At 40.3% G+C, this 14,020-nt stretch overlaps 1 pseudogene; it reads left to right on the forward strand.

The window, feature by feature from the left end:
• The first annotated feature begins 3,750 nt into the window (after nt 1–3,750).
• LOC149830061 (heparanase-like protein 2) lies at nt 3,751–10,475 on the forward strand (annotated as a pseudogene).
• The last annotated feature ends 3,545 nt before the right edge of the window (nt 10,476–14,020 follow it).

The raw sequence follows: 14,020 nt of genomic DNA on the forward strand, positions 1-14,020 counted from the left end.
GTCTTTTAACAATGATTTATAGTGTTTTTGGGTCTCTAAGGAGACCCACGATGATTTATAGTGTTGATGGACCTCGCTATAGCGATTTGTAGTGTTTCTCGCTAAACACTACAGCGATTTGTGACACAAATCGCTATCCGAATCAGGACCAACTTGTGAGGGCCATATCTCCCTAACCAGAGATCAAATTTCAAATCCGTAAAAAAATGGTGTCTTTGTTATGAAGTCTAGTTTATTATTGTAAATTTTCAGCGATTTATATGGTCATTTGATACCCCATTTGGATCTAAAACCAGACCCCTATCAGTCTGTCTTATTTAAGTGACATAGGTTTTTAGTTCATTTTGTAAGAGTCATATCTCCCCAACGGAAGATCATTTTCCAAATCCGTAAAAAGGGTTTTCTTCCTCTATGTGTCTAGTTTATATCTGAAAAGTTTTATAACTTTATATGCTTATTTGATATTTCAAACCTGTTAAAAACCGAGACATGTTATTATTCCCTTTTAACTGAGTGGATGAAAGTTAATTATAACTTGTTGGAGACATGTCTCGGTTTTTAACAGGTTTGAAATATCAAATGAGCATAGAAAGTTATAAAACTTTCCAGATATAAACTAGACACATAGAGAAAGAAAACTCATTTACGGATTTGAAAAATGATCTTCCGTTGGGGAGATATGACTCTTACAAAATGAAATAAAAACCTATGTCACTCAAATAAGGCAGACTGATAGGGGTCTGGTTTTAGATTCAAATGGGGTATTAAATGACCATAGAAATTGATGAAAATTTACAGGAATAAACTAGACTTTATAAAAAAGACACCACTTTTTACGGATTTGAAATCCGATCTCTGGTTACGGAGATATGGCCCTCACAAGTTGGTCCTGATTCGGATAGCGATTTGTATCACAAATCGCTGTAGTGTTTAGCGAGAAACACTACAAATCGCTATAGCGAGGTCCAACAACACTATAAATCGCCGTGGGTCTCGTTAGAGACCCGAAAACACTATAAATTATAGTTAAAAGACCGAAAAAACACTACAAATCACTGTGGGGCTCGTTGGAGACCCCAAAACACTATAAATCATAGTTAAAAGACCGAACAACACTATAAATCATTGTCAGGCTCGTTGGAGACCCAAAAATACTAAAAATCATAGTAAGGACTCATTAGAGACCCCAAAAAATTATAACAATGATTTTCTGAAGAATATTGTCAATTAAATAGCGATTTGTTGAAGAAGTGCTACAACAGTCATGATATGGGGGCCAAAATCAGAACATTTATAAAATCTGGATACAAGGTTCTGGTATTTAATCAAAATAAAATAGTAATTGACCATGAAAAATTCTGAAACTTTACAGGGATGAACTAAACACATGAAAAAAGAGAACCCGTTTTACAGAATTGAAAAATGATCTCCCATTAGGGAAATAAAATTCAAACAAAATGGATCAAAATCTGAGCCGTTAAAATGACACAGGGTGATAGAGTTATGGTTTTTGACCCAAAACTGGTATGAAAACACTATAGAAATCGATGAAATTTAGTATGAACAAACTAGATTCAATTTAAAAAACAACGCTTTTTACGGATCGGAAAGATCATCTCTGGTTAGGGAGAAATCACTCCCGCAAGTTGGTCCTGATTCTGCTAAAATCCTGACGGTGCAAAATAATAGGTTCTGAATCTCGATTTTTAAAGTGAGTCAAACAAACTCAGAATGATCTGATTTTGGGTGGAGAGCATGAAGACATATGCATAAAGTTGCAGTAAAAAATTCAGATTAAAATTAGCTCTGGTTATATACAAATCGATATATCTAAAATGCACTAGAATTCAAAGTATAATCTAGAAAGCAACTAAACATGATGAAAGCAAACTGCACATGCGTGGATGTTCAAACATGAGATCTAATGCCTTAAAACATGAATGGGTAAAAACTTTGAATCAGACTCCACAACTCTTCAAGTTGGATGATGTTACCCACGCTGGGAGGAGCCCCCAAACCTCCCTCCTGTAAGGGCAAAAACTCTAAATCAGGTTCCACAACTCATCAAGTTGAACGATGCTACAGTTCGTGTGCAGGTCAGTCGGTGTTTGATGGAGAAATGTAGGATCGTTTGTTGGATGTGCACAGAAGTAGAGAGAGAAGGGGGAGAGAGTGAGATGGTTGATGTTCATGACCTTCTTCAGGGGGAACTCTTTGCTTCCCTTGATTTCTTCTCTAGAGAGAGAGAGAGGGTTTTACGGAGAAGAAAGAAGAAGAAGATGACGATGAAAAGTTTAAACAGACATTTTTGATGGCTCAGGTTTGTTTCGTCGGATGACCATCGGGAGGAGCCCCCAAACCCTTCTCCTGTAAGGGCAAAAACTCTGAATCAAGCTCCACAACAAATCAAGTTGAACGATGCTATCCACATTGGGAGGAGCCCTCAAACCCTCCTCCTATAAGGGTAAAAATTGTGAATCAGACTCCACAACTCATCAAGTTGAATGCTGCTACCCATGCTAAGAGGAGCCCTCAGACCCCCCTTCTGTAAGGGTAAAAACTCTGAATCAGACTCCACAACTCTTCAAGTTGAATGGTGTTACCCACACTGGGAGGAGCCCTCAGACCCCCCTTTTCTGTAAGGGTAAAAACTTTGAATCAGACTCCACAACTCTTCAAGTTGAATGATGCTACCCACGTTGGGAGGAGCCCCCAGACCCCTCTCCTATAAGGGTAAAAACTCTGAATCAGGATCTACAACTCTTTTAGTTGAATGATGCTACCCACGCTGGGATGAACCCCCAAACCCTCCTTCTGTAAAGGTAAAAACTCTGAATTAGGCTCCACAACAGTCAATGTGCAGGTTAGTCGGTGCTTGATGGAGCAATGTAAGATCTTCTGTTGGATGTGCATAAAAGCAGAAATAGAAGGGAGAGAGAGAGTGAGAGGGTTGATATTCATGGCCTCCTTCAGGGGAGATTTCTTTCTCAGATAATCCTGCAGTGCAGAGACTGGGTCTTAAATAATCATCTTCGGGGCACTTAAGTCTTTACAACCACTCATTTTTAAGAATCGTCATTTTTTTTGGCACCAATGGAAGAGAAGGTACTTAAGTCTTTGCAATCGCATCAAACTCCAACGCTAATTAATGCTGACAAACATGAGGATACGAGACACACATGCTTACATACGTGGTGCTCTTTGGGACCCCCGAACATGAGATGTAGCTAATTGCCCTGTTCGGGGGGGGGGGGACATATAACCTGCTTTGGCATATTGTGGCCTGCAGCTGCTCCAACTCTGCTTGTGTTTCTGCCCGTATAGTCACCTGACCTTCCTCAATGATTGAATCTCCAGCCTTCTGAGCCTCCTCCAAAGCTGCTGTAAGGCAGCACTCAATGCAACATCTTGCTCGGACAAGGTGTCCTCCAGGCTACGAGTTTGTGCCTTGCATATCTCCCTTTCCTGCTGAAAAAGTCAATTAAGTCAATGGGTTAGCGCAGACTCAAGCAACAAAAGCAGGAAAATAAAGGAAAGTGACGAGAAAAAGCGAAAGTATCTCAAGGCCTTCGGACGACTTTGACCCCAGGACAAACTCAATCCGACAACGCTGTCGAACCGGCTCCTCTCCCTCTGTCTGCTCTGGTCTCGACGATGCTCGCCCATCAGCTCCTCGTAAGAAAAGACATTGTGATCGACCTCTGCTCTCTGGTCTTTACCCGAGAAGGCTCCCTCTGAAGCCGTTGAACCATGCCTGAGAACCTCCGCATCCTGCGCCGCTGCCATCACTTTAGAAAGACTAAAGATGAGTTGTTCGGATTCTCTAAAGGCTGCCTGCCAATGGAAGGATGAGATGAAGTCGACCATTTACTCAATGAAACAGGATACAAAGTCCACTTTTTCATATTTCCATTGTCTTGCTTGTTCATCTTACCAAGATTTAACTGTTATTGCTGTTCTGAGAGTGATAAGTTCTTGTATTGAGTGGTTTGGAAGCTATAATTCGTGGTGATTCTGTTGATTTCTATGCAACAAAGTAGCCAGTGGCTAAGCAACCAACATGCTGCTTACCTGCAGACCAAATTTTCTGATTGGTTGTCTTCGGTAACTGAAATATGGAAGCGGGTAAACATATTAGCATATAAATCAAATCAGTGCGCTGCCTATGAAATTTTGCCACTTCGTAACATCGACCATCAACTTGATCAATCAACCAAACAAAAAAAGAATCAGTTTCTCCAATGAGGCAATTTTTATAGTCAAACTAAGTTTTGTCTAAAAGGCTGAAAGCATGATAGTTAATGCTCAAATATAAATATGTTCTATTTTAACACTTACTATTGCCAGTTTAATCCATGAGTTGTATTTGTTCATATAATGTTTAAGAACCATGGCCAGCGAAACAGGAGTTATTGAGTTGAATCATTTGTCAAGTGAGACTCATACTGCGTGGGTTATGTTTTTATGTCCACTATGAATTCAATTAAAGACTAGATGATTCAACCACAGACATGGATAACACCACCACTATTTAGCTGGTTTAACCTGTCTGTGCCAGCTCGATTCTAAGATCAATTTGATATTGAGTCTGTAACTGTGTAATTTACCAAGTCTTCAATCTATGGTCTTGCTAAATACTGATATTGTTGTTTAACATGACCAACGTGCAGGGTCGTCATAACATTTGGCCTTTATGCACTCACTGGAAGGAGAAAAACCTCTGACGGCAGCCTCTGGGTTGGTGCTTGGGACTCCTCAAATGCTCATGATTTTATAAGCCACACAGTTTTCAAAGGATACAATGTCGATTCCTGGGAGTTTGGTACTGTGCATTTCTAAGCACTACAATCAAATTCTACTTGTTATCTTAATCTAATCTTCTGTCATATGCAGGAAATTAATTGAGTGGAAGTGGAGTGGCAGCAAAGGTAGATGCAAAACAATACGGTGAAGACTTGATCACCCTCAAGTCCATTCTGAATGGCCTATACAAAATTTTTTCCATAAAGCCATTACTGTTAGCCCCTGGAGGTTTCTTTGATCAGCAGTGGTATACACAACTCCTTAAGACCTCAGGACAAGGAGTTGTTAATGTATTAACACATCATAATTTACAATCTTGGAGCTGGTCAGAATAACATGCAGTCCCTTTTACATTATTTTAATTCTCAATTAGACTGTCTCAATCCAAGTCAAGTAAGTTACAATTGTTAATTCAGCTGAGTTTTGAATTGAAGACCCAATGCCTTTGTACTTGGTTTTTGTGAGTCATTGAGGCAAAGACTGGTTCCTCAAACTGTAGATTCATAAGCTCTGGCTCCTTCATGTTAAATGATCATATTTACAATCTACATCAGAATATCATCATTAGTTAGTTGCTTTTAAACATGAGTGCATTAGAGTGTTGAGATTTGATCTTAATTACTGGACTGAGTCATGAATGAAGACTACATCCTCAAATGTCTGATATTTGATCCTTAAGTTAGTCGCTGACATTGTGGAGTCTTAAAGCCCTTTTTCTTTCAGGTGTTGATCCTGATCTCAAGAGAAAGATTTTAGATCCTTTCTTTTTAAGTAAGATAGCTCAAACCTTCAAAGGCCTCCAACTCACCATTCAAGATTTTGGCCCATGGTCATCTGCTTGGGTTGGTGAATCAGGTGGTGCCTACAACAGTGGCGGACATCTTGTCTCCAACACATTCAAAAATAGTTTTTGGTGAGTTGCTTCATTACAATATTTGATTGAACATTTTTCCATCCACGTTATTTTTAAAATATATGTAAATTATTCTTGGTGTGGTCACAGAATGCCAATTTAAAGACTACTCAGATTTAGTTATTTTAACTTCAAATCTTATCTGTTAAAATTTTTTTGGAGGCACACTGGTTTCTTACTTAGATGAGTAGTTTCAAGGAGCATGCTACTTTTGCAAGCTAATTTATTCTAGAAGAAAATGCTAACTTTTATGGTCTTTGTTGAAAAAAACAAATAATTTTCACTCAGTTCTCACCATAAGTTGAACTGTTTATTTATGAGTTTCCTTTGATCACGTTAAAAATCAAGTCTCCATATAGAGGGTATCACTATTGCATGACAAGTGTAACTGTTGCTTGCTCCTGTTTTAGGTACTTGGATTGGCATGTCATCAACATATAACACCAAGGCAAGGCTTACTGCAGACAAGCATTGATTGGTGGAAATTATGCACTTCTTGACACTTTAAACACTTTTGTGCCAAGCCCTGATTACTACAGGCATGCCTGAATAAACTTCATATTCTTTTATTAAATATTTGATTCTTTGGTGGTACTCTCTTTTTAATCAATCTCGTTACAAAATTCATTTGAGATTTTGAAAGTTCTTTATAGTTCATTGAATAGGCCTCGTTGAATACTAAGACCTCCAAAGTTCAAATTTTCTTTCACCTTTTTCGTTTGTTAATTATTTGAGTTGGTTGAACATGCGCTGATCTAGTGTCAGTGCTTTCTGGTTTCCTGCAGTGCGCTTCTATAGCACAGATCAATGGGAAAGAAGGTTCTTGAAACCAAAATTGATTGGACACGGTACTTGAGAGCATATGCTCACTGCTCCAAGAACACAGTATGTCTCTCATCTTATTACCAAGCCAGAGATCGTTAGCCTCCAACGTGTTCAATTCTAAGTTCCCATCCTACATGTTTTAACTTGTATTAAAACACCCTTTGATCTTATGCAACTAAATCAATGCCGGCATAACACTATTGGTGGTCAACTTGAGCAACACCACAACGTTCCACGTCACAGTGCAAAAAGATATGAACTTGGTTTCAATTGAAGCATTGGGAAAAAGTTCAGGAGTACAAGCTAACTCCAAAAAATGAAATTCTCACAAGCCAAACTATGCTCCATGTAAATAGATTGGGCCAATTTATGAGAAAATCTACCAACTACAATTATATATAAGAAAAACTAGGAAAAGGCAGGAAATAATAGGAAATTGAAATAACTGAAAATTAAATAAATTAACTGGGATTTATCTCTCTTATAAAACACCCTATGTTGGCCTCGTCTTTTTATAGATGAGAGTTTCCTAATTATAATCAAATTAATTAACTTAATCAGATAACTTCTAAAAAATATATAATTTATCCTAATAATAAGGATCAGACATAAGAATCTAATATCTAAACACAAAGATCCAAAATCTAAAATTGATCCAAATGGATTCTTTATGGACTCAGGTTTTCTGTTCTGCTACTACATCATTCTCCATGGGTTGGAGAAGGCTTACCCTCAAGTCTAGATCTCACTTACATTTCTTTCAATTCCAATCCACCTTGTGAGTTATGGGCTCACAATACGAAAATGAATATCGTTGCTGGTTCAAAAACTGAATAGTACGACTTGTTCTGGTATGTGTTCGGAAGCTTGAAATATTCTTTTTGAACCATCCGTAGTCATATGGATCCCGATACTGATATGGATAAAATGGATCGAATGGTTTTAAGGCTAGTTTGATCTAATTTGAAGAAGTCCATGAACCAATGATTTGGACTTCTTGCTCATTATGCACTTCATATATTGTTGGTGATGCACTCTAAACAAGCTCAGGTTTGGGGGCAGGTTTTATTTAGGTGGGATGGGTATGGGTGAAGTTTGGATCTGGATAGAAGGTAATGCATAAAATGGTTATTTTGGGATTGGGTCAAAGGGATTTGGGTTTAATCTTAGAGTGGGTTTATCTTGGATCGGGTTATTGCTTGGCTTTAAGTGGGGATTTGGAATGGGTTTCAGTTCTGCCTCGAAATCCAATGCACATTGAAAAGTTTGTTCTAAGAATGTGAAGAAGATGGTCTCTCAATTCTAAGTATGTAGTATCTTTCTATGAAATTCTTCTATATATCCTTTCAATGACATTAAGCCTTGATAAATAAACTTGGTTTGATGCTTGGTAGAAACAGATCTTTGGACCTGTGGGTTACTTTGTACAAGAGAATGTGTTTGAATCAATTGTGGATCTTGGGTGAAGTTATAGCCTAGATTGAGAGGATGATGGATTTTGGTAGGATTCATTTGAATTGGGTATTCAGGTTGTTGGATATAGGTAGGATCAAATTGGGTTGTATAGAATAGTGATTGGGTATGGGTAGGATCTGATTGGATTATTAGATCTAGATAATGGTCGTGTGTTGGATCTTAAATTAGGTTAAGGTTTGGGTAAGAGTTTAGGTCAACATTAGGGGTGGGTTTGATGGATTTTGTGGTAGAATAGGGTTCAAAGTAGGTTTCAGGGTGTTAAATAGGGCCTTTGGATTGATTTGGGTATAATATAATGGGTTTGTTTGAGATATTATAGGGTTTGGGTCTTAAAATTGATTTTAGGTATAATAACTGTTCCTACAGCTAGGGATGGCAGTGGACCAGAGGAAAGCGGGGCCCCGCCCCGCCTCGCACCGTTTGGACCGGGGATGAAGGGTATGAAACGGGGATGGAGGCGGGGACGAAGGTTAAAATCCATCCCCGTCCGGGGGTGGAGGCGGGATGGATGTGCACTTTTCCCCGCCCCGCCCCGTCCCCGCCACGAACCTCGCCTCATCCCCGCCCCAACCACTTTTCCCCGCAATATCCCTGCCCCGCCTCGCCTCATCCCCGTTTAAACCGGGGATGGAGGACATGAAACGGGGATGGAGGATAAAATCCATTCCCTGCCGGGGATGGAGGATAAAATCTTGAGGCGGGGCGGGGGTGGAGACCTTGTCCCCCGCCCTGCCCCGCCCCACTGCCATCCCTACCTACAGCTTGTGAGAGGGACTAAACCAGGGTGGAGAGCTGGTTCTTTTCTAAGCTGGTTCCCCCGAGTCGTGAGGAAAGCCATCGACTTCCCCAAATGGTGAAGGGAAACCAAAGAAGGTATGGTTGCATAACAACAATGGAGGGGCACCCAACAGACCAAAGACAGTCAACCAAGCTTGTCGTCGGTCTAGAGTGGCCATCAACCACCTTTCAGTGCAATCTCGGTTGGCGGTGGTTAGATGAGGGAACAAAAAGGAGGGGTGGACAAAAGGGAAAGTTAGGTGGTGAGGTAGCGGTTGGCCAAGCCTGTCATCGTTCAAAGGTGGTCGGTGACCACTGGCCGGCATCCCCCAGCCCCTTGTGGCCGCCGGCTAGGTGAGACGAAGAGAACAAAGGGGAGGAAGGAGAATAGGTGGGGTTAGGGTTTGGGCAGCCTCCCTTATCGGCCCACGTTGGTTAGCCGGCGGCCGCATAACCATCAACGAAGGGCCAGGTTCTCTGTCGGCCTAAGGTGGCTGGTGGCCACCATTCGGCTTGTTCTTTGTCAGCCTACAACCCATTATGGGTGGTCAGGAGAGAGAAAATTGGGAAAAAAGAAGGGAGGAAAGAAGAGTGAGGGATGCCAGAAGGAAAGGCTTTCATCTTCGATACGGTCTGTAGTAGTTCCGTGGTGGCATAAAACCTTCTTCAATGCACCACCCATTATCTGGGTTGGTGGGTGGAAAAGAATAGGAAGACGATAGGGGTGATGGTGGTGGCAGCGATGAGTTGTAGTAAGCGGGTGGGTAATAGGGCAAAGTATAAGATGGTTTTGGCGAAGCAGGTTATATGCCCCCCACCCCCCCCCCCCAAACAGGGCCGATAGCTCCTTCTCATGTTCGGGGCTTCCTAAAGAGCGCCACGTATAAGATGACCGGCTAGTATCCTCATGTGTGTCCGCATCACATAGCATCGTAATTTGGTGTCGTCGCAAAGACTTAAGTACCCTTTATCGCTATTCTCTTCTTCTTCCTGGAACGGACATAAATGCCCTCCATCTAGAAAACTGAGTCGGCGGTTCGTGAAAAGGACAAAACTTCCCTCCATCATTATCGCACCAAAATTTTCAGCAAAGTTTGCGTATATAGCAAGTTGTATGTTGTAGGATTTAAATAGTTCAAAACAATTAATTCTCTCCCTAAGCATAAAACTCTACCGGAGCATACTTTGCCTTCATCTGTTGTCGCTGGATCATCTGTTGCCTTCTTCTGATGTTGCCAGAGCATCATTTCCTTTGCTCTGCTACCGTCAGAGCATCCGTTTCCGTCTTACGCGCAGTCGCAGCATCGTTGCCACCATCTGTTGCGTATACGTTCTTATTGTTTCTTATTGTACAATTGGAATATCCAAAATCTTATCGTTTCAGTGACTTTCATGTAAGGTTTTGTTATGCAATCTGAAGGTTGCTTCTTATACAACGATTTATAAGTTTGAATCAGCGACAATTTATACATTCAAAGCAATAGCGATGTGTGTTTATTAAGATACCTCGATTTGTACATAAGTTTGCTAAATCTTACAACGATGTGTACTTATGAAGGCAAATATTGCGATGATTTGTAATCATGATGATCGTTTAATGTGTTGTGCAGGTTTGCAATGTCTGCGGCTCAACACAAAAGAAATACCTTGTCGTTTTATGGGTTGTGTATTAGAGAAGTGATCCGCCAGTCTCATTTATCTAAGGTTTTTAAAAGGTACAAAAATATACTTAAGATTGAGAATGATAAAGACAGGAAAAAAGCGTTGAAATTATATTATGCGGAGGATTACCCATCAGATATCGAGGCTGCCGACCAAAGGAAGAATGCTCAAGAACTAAAGATGCAGAACAAGGATGACTAAGAAAATGCAAAGCAAAGAAATAAGGAGGAGAATGAAAAGAAAAGGCAAAGGAAGAAGGCAGAGGAGAGGCAAAGGCAAAAAAAGAATGAGGAGGAGAGGGAAAGTGAATTGAACAATCTAAAGGAGGATGCTAAGACGGAAACACGGAAGCTGTTGTTGGAGCATATAGTAATGCGAAACAGGGTAAAGCTACTGAAGGAGGCGAAGGAGAAGCGAAGAAAATTGAATAAGGAGGAGGAAGAGAAGGAACGAAATAAGCTTCAGGATGAGGAAGAAAAGGAAAGGCGAAGGAGGGAGAAGAAGTTTGAGGAAGGGAAGGAAATGCAAAGGAAGGAGAAGGAGGATGAGGAAAAGAAAGAAAGGCAAATGAAAGAGAAGAAGGATGAGGAAAAGAAGGAAAGAGAAATGAAGGAGGAGGAAGAAAGGGAAAGAGAAAGGAAGAAGCAAGAGGAGGAAGTGGAGGAAAGACAGAAACAACTTGAGGAAGATAAAGAAAGGCGGCGGAAGAAGGACGAGAAAAAGAAGGAAAGAGAAAGGAAGGAAAAGGTGGAGGAGGAAGAGAAGGAAAGGGAAAGGCAGTGGGAGGCAGTGGACCAACCAGAAAGGCCTAGGTTGAAGGGATTGGTTGAACAGGAGAAAAGTGTGACCAAGGTAAATAAATTTGTCCTGTCTGTGAAGATTTAATAATATGTTTAGCGATTTTGGTATAGCGATTACTATGTTAGGTATTAATATGTATAGTGATTACTATGATAGTGTGTGTGCAACCAATATTATTTATAGCGATTAGTAGAATATTATTTGTAAGTACAAATGGTACTAATTTACAATTGGTAGGAATGATATGTTATTGTGTGTTACAGGGAGGTCACAGGAGAAGTAGAGCATCAGGTGAAAAGCTCGGAGGTCGGTGTCAGTGGCATGTAGTTCTGTCATGGTATGGTCAGCTAAGTGCATATCAGAAGAACCGATTACGAAATATGCACTTCGGTGGCCTTTTGGACCAACAATATTTTGAAACTTACTGGAATACCATGACCCACCTGGTAAATAAGTGAAATGATAAGACGAACACATTCCAGTTTGATTCTTTTGAAATCACCATGACTCTAGAAGATGTGGCGAGGATCACTGGCCTTAAGTGTGATGACAGTGTTGTCCTATTACGGCATTCAAACTATAACGCAAGGGAAAAATGCACGGCCCTTCTAGGAATGCCAATGGACGAATGGAGTCAATGTATTTCTGGTGGACTCAATTCCACATCAATGAAAGTCTCATCTTTTCATAATAAATGGGAAGGCCGCTCCGATACTTGTGCATCTGAAATAGATGACCAAGAGTTGCACGGCTTTCTTCTTTATTTTTTTGGTCTTACTTTATTTTTCGATTGTTCTGGTTCGAGAATAAGTTGCACGTGGTTGCAGTACCTGGAAGACTTAGACGAAGTCGACAACTATGCATAGGGTGCCGCTATGCTCGCACACTTGTACAGTCAACTCTACCGTGCGAGTAAGGGTATGAAAGCAGTCGGGGGATTTTGGCCATTTGTTTATTACATACTTAGTAATTGTAGACTAAACTCATTGAAGGTTGTAGTGTTACTAATATATTGTTTTTGTTAGGCTTGGGCGTGGAACATATTATCCCATTGCGTCCACATTATGGCCCTGCGATTTGTGGTTTTCCAAAGATCGATCGATGGGCTAGAATAAATGTCACAGTTTATAATGCTAAGTCCATTTTAGATGGGCTGCAACTAAATGAGGTAAATGTTCTAAAATTGTTTACAATTGGGTCAACATTTATCATTCAATATTATAAATCGTTTTAATGTTTAGCATTCTTAAGTAATCATCGTTGCAGGATTTTGTCTTCCGTAGTACATATCGTTGTCGCCATATCATTCTTAAGTAAATTGTAATATATTTGTCACTCGTTATTAAAAAGAATTACCAATGTACAGGTTTTGTGGAGACTGTATGGAGATGGGAAGGACGATGACCAAGACGTTGTTGCAGAGACTGCTAGATTGTTTGACCGTGATTTGTGACTGTTTTGCAATTATGAAGCCGAGTTGCATCATAGTAGTCGAGTTCTCCTACAATCTGGCTTGGGGCAGTCTATCCCAAATAAGCCTTTGGAAGTGAGAAGGAAGATGAATAGTGGTGGGGCAGGAACGTGAACTGGCGCGAACGCTACAGGGATAAATTATTAATTTGGAACACAGGTGGTGTTCGTGTCGTATCGTATGATTATAAAGGACGACAATTTGATCCCTTCTATTTCCAAAGGTATTGGGAACCTATGCGGCGAAATCTGGAGATTGAGAAAATTGGGAACCCATGCCTCCCAACTGCCCCCTTTCATGTTGCATCCCAGCATCTACAACTCGTCTGTCGTCTCCTCCCAGTTACAACAATGATTCCCTCAGTAACAAATCGTGATGAAGAGCGAACACTTGCTACAAAAGAGAACGTTGTCTCCGCCGCAAGGTTCGAACTGATGGAGAGGTAGAATAAGAAATTAAGGACAGATGTAAGCAATATGGGGAGACAACTGAACTCAATGGTAGAGATAATGACCAGTTTTTTCAATAAGATGGACGCAACCAAGAGGCCACCCAGGATAGACAGTCCACCAAGAAAAAGAAAGAGACAAGTCTATCATATTTCATCTGATTCGTCAAGTGCCACGGAATAAACCCTAGGTATTTTTTTTATCACGATAGGTATTTGTTGTAATTCTATAAGTAATTGTTGTAACGTGACATTATTTTATTGTTTAATTCTTTTTTATTATATCTAACAGACATGTTTCACATATGGATCTCGTAAATAAATAAACTGTAATCGAAAATAGATGTCGGTTGTTCAGAAATCGTGGCATTGCCTAACCTCCTTGATTGAATGAAAATCACAATATAACTCATCGTTTTTTAATGAAAATCGCAATGAAAATTGCAATAGATGTCTGATTGGCACGAGTAATATTGTTCACAAATCGCAATATAACTCATCGTTTTTGAATGAAAATCGCAGACCACATGCGATTTATGCGGTCAACAAGGTCCCGTAATCGATGTTAGGAAATGATTAAGGTCAGCATCGATATAATAGATCATTTCTATTTGAAAGTGCAGTAGGATCGAGGCAACGAGCACTAGAGTGGGGGTGAATAGTGTTTTTAAAAATTGTTTATGGAATATTGACGGATTGTGCAATTCACAAAGCAAACACACAAAGAACACAATAATTTATCCTGGTTCGGTCTTTCCCGACTTACATTCAGTCCCCAAGCAAAACCCGCTTGAGATTTCCACTATCAACCTTGTGTAACTACAAGATCATACAGACCAAATCC

Source organism: Nuphar pumila, chromosome 8, assembly GCF_984573655.1.
Source record: "Nuphar pumila chromosome 8, dmNupPumi1.hap1.1, whole genome shotgun sequence".
NCBI classification, from domain to species: Eukaryota; Viridiplantae; Streptophyta; class Magnoliopsida; order Nymphaeales; family Nymphaeaceae; genus Nuphar; species Nuphar pumila.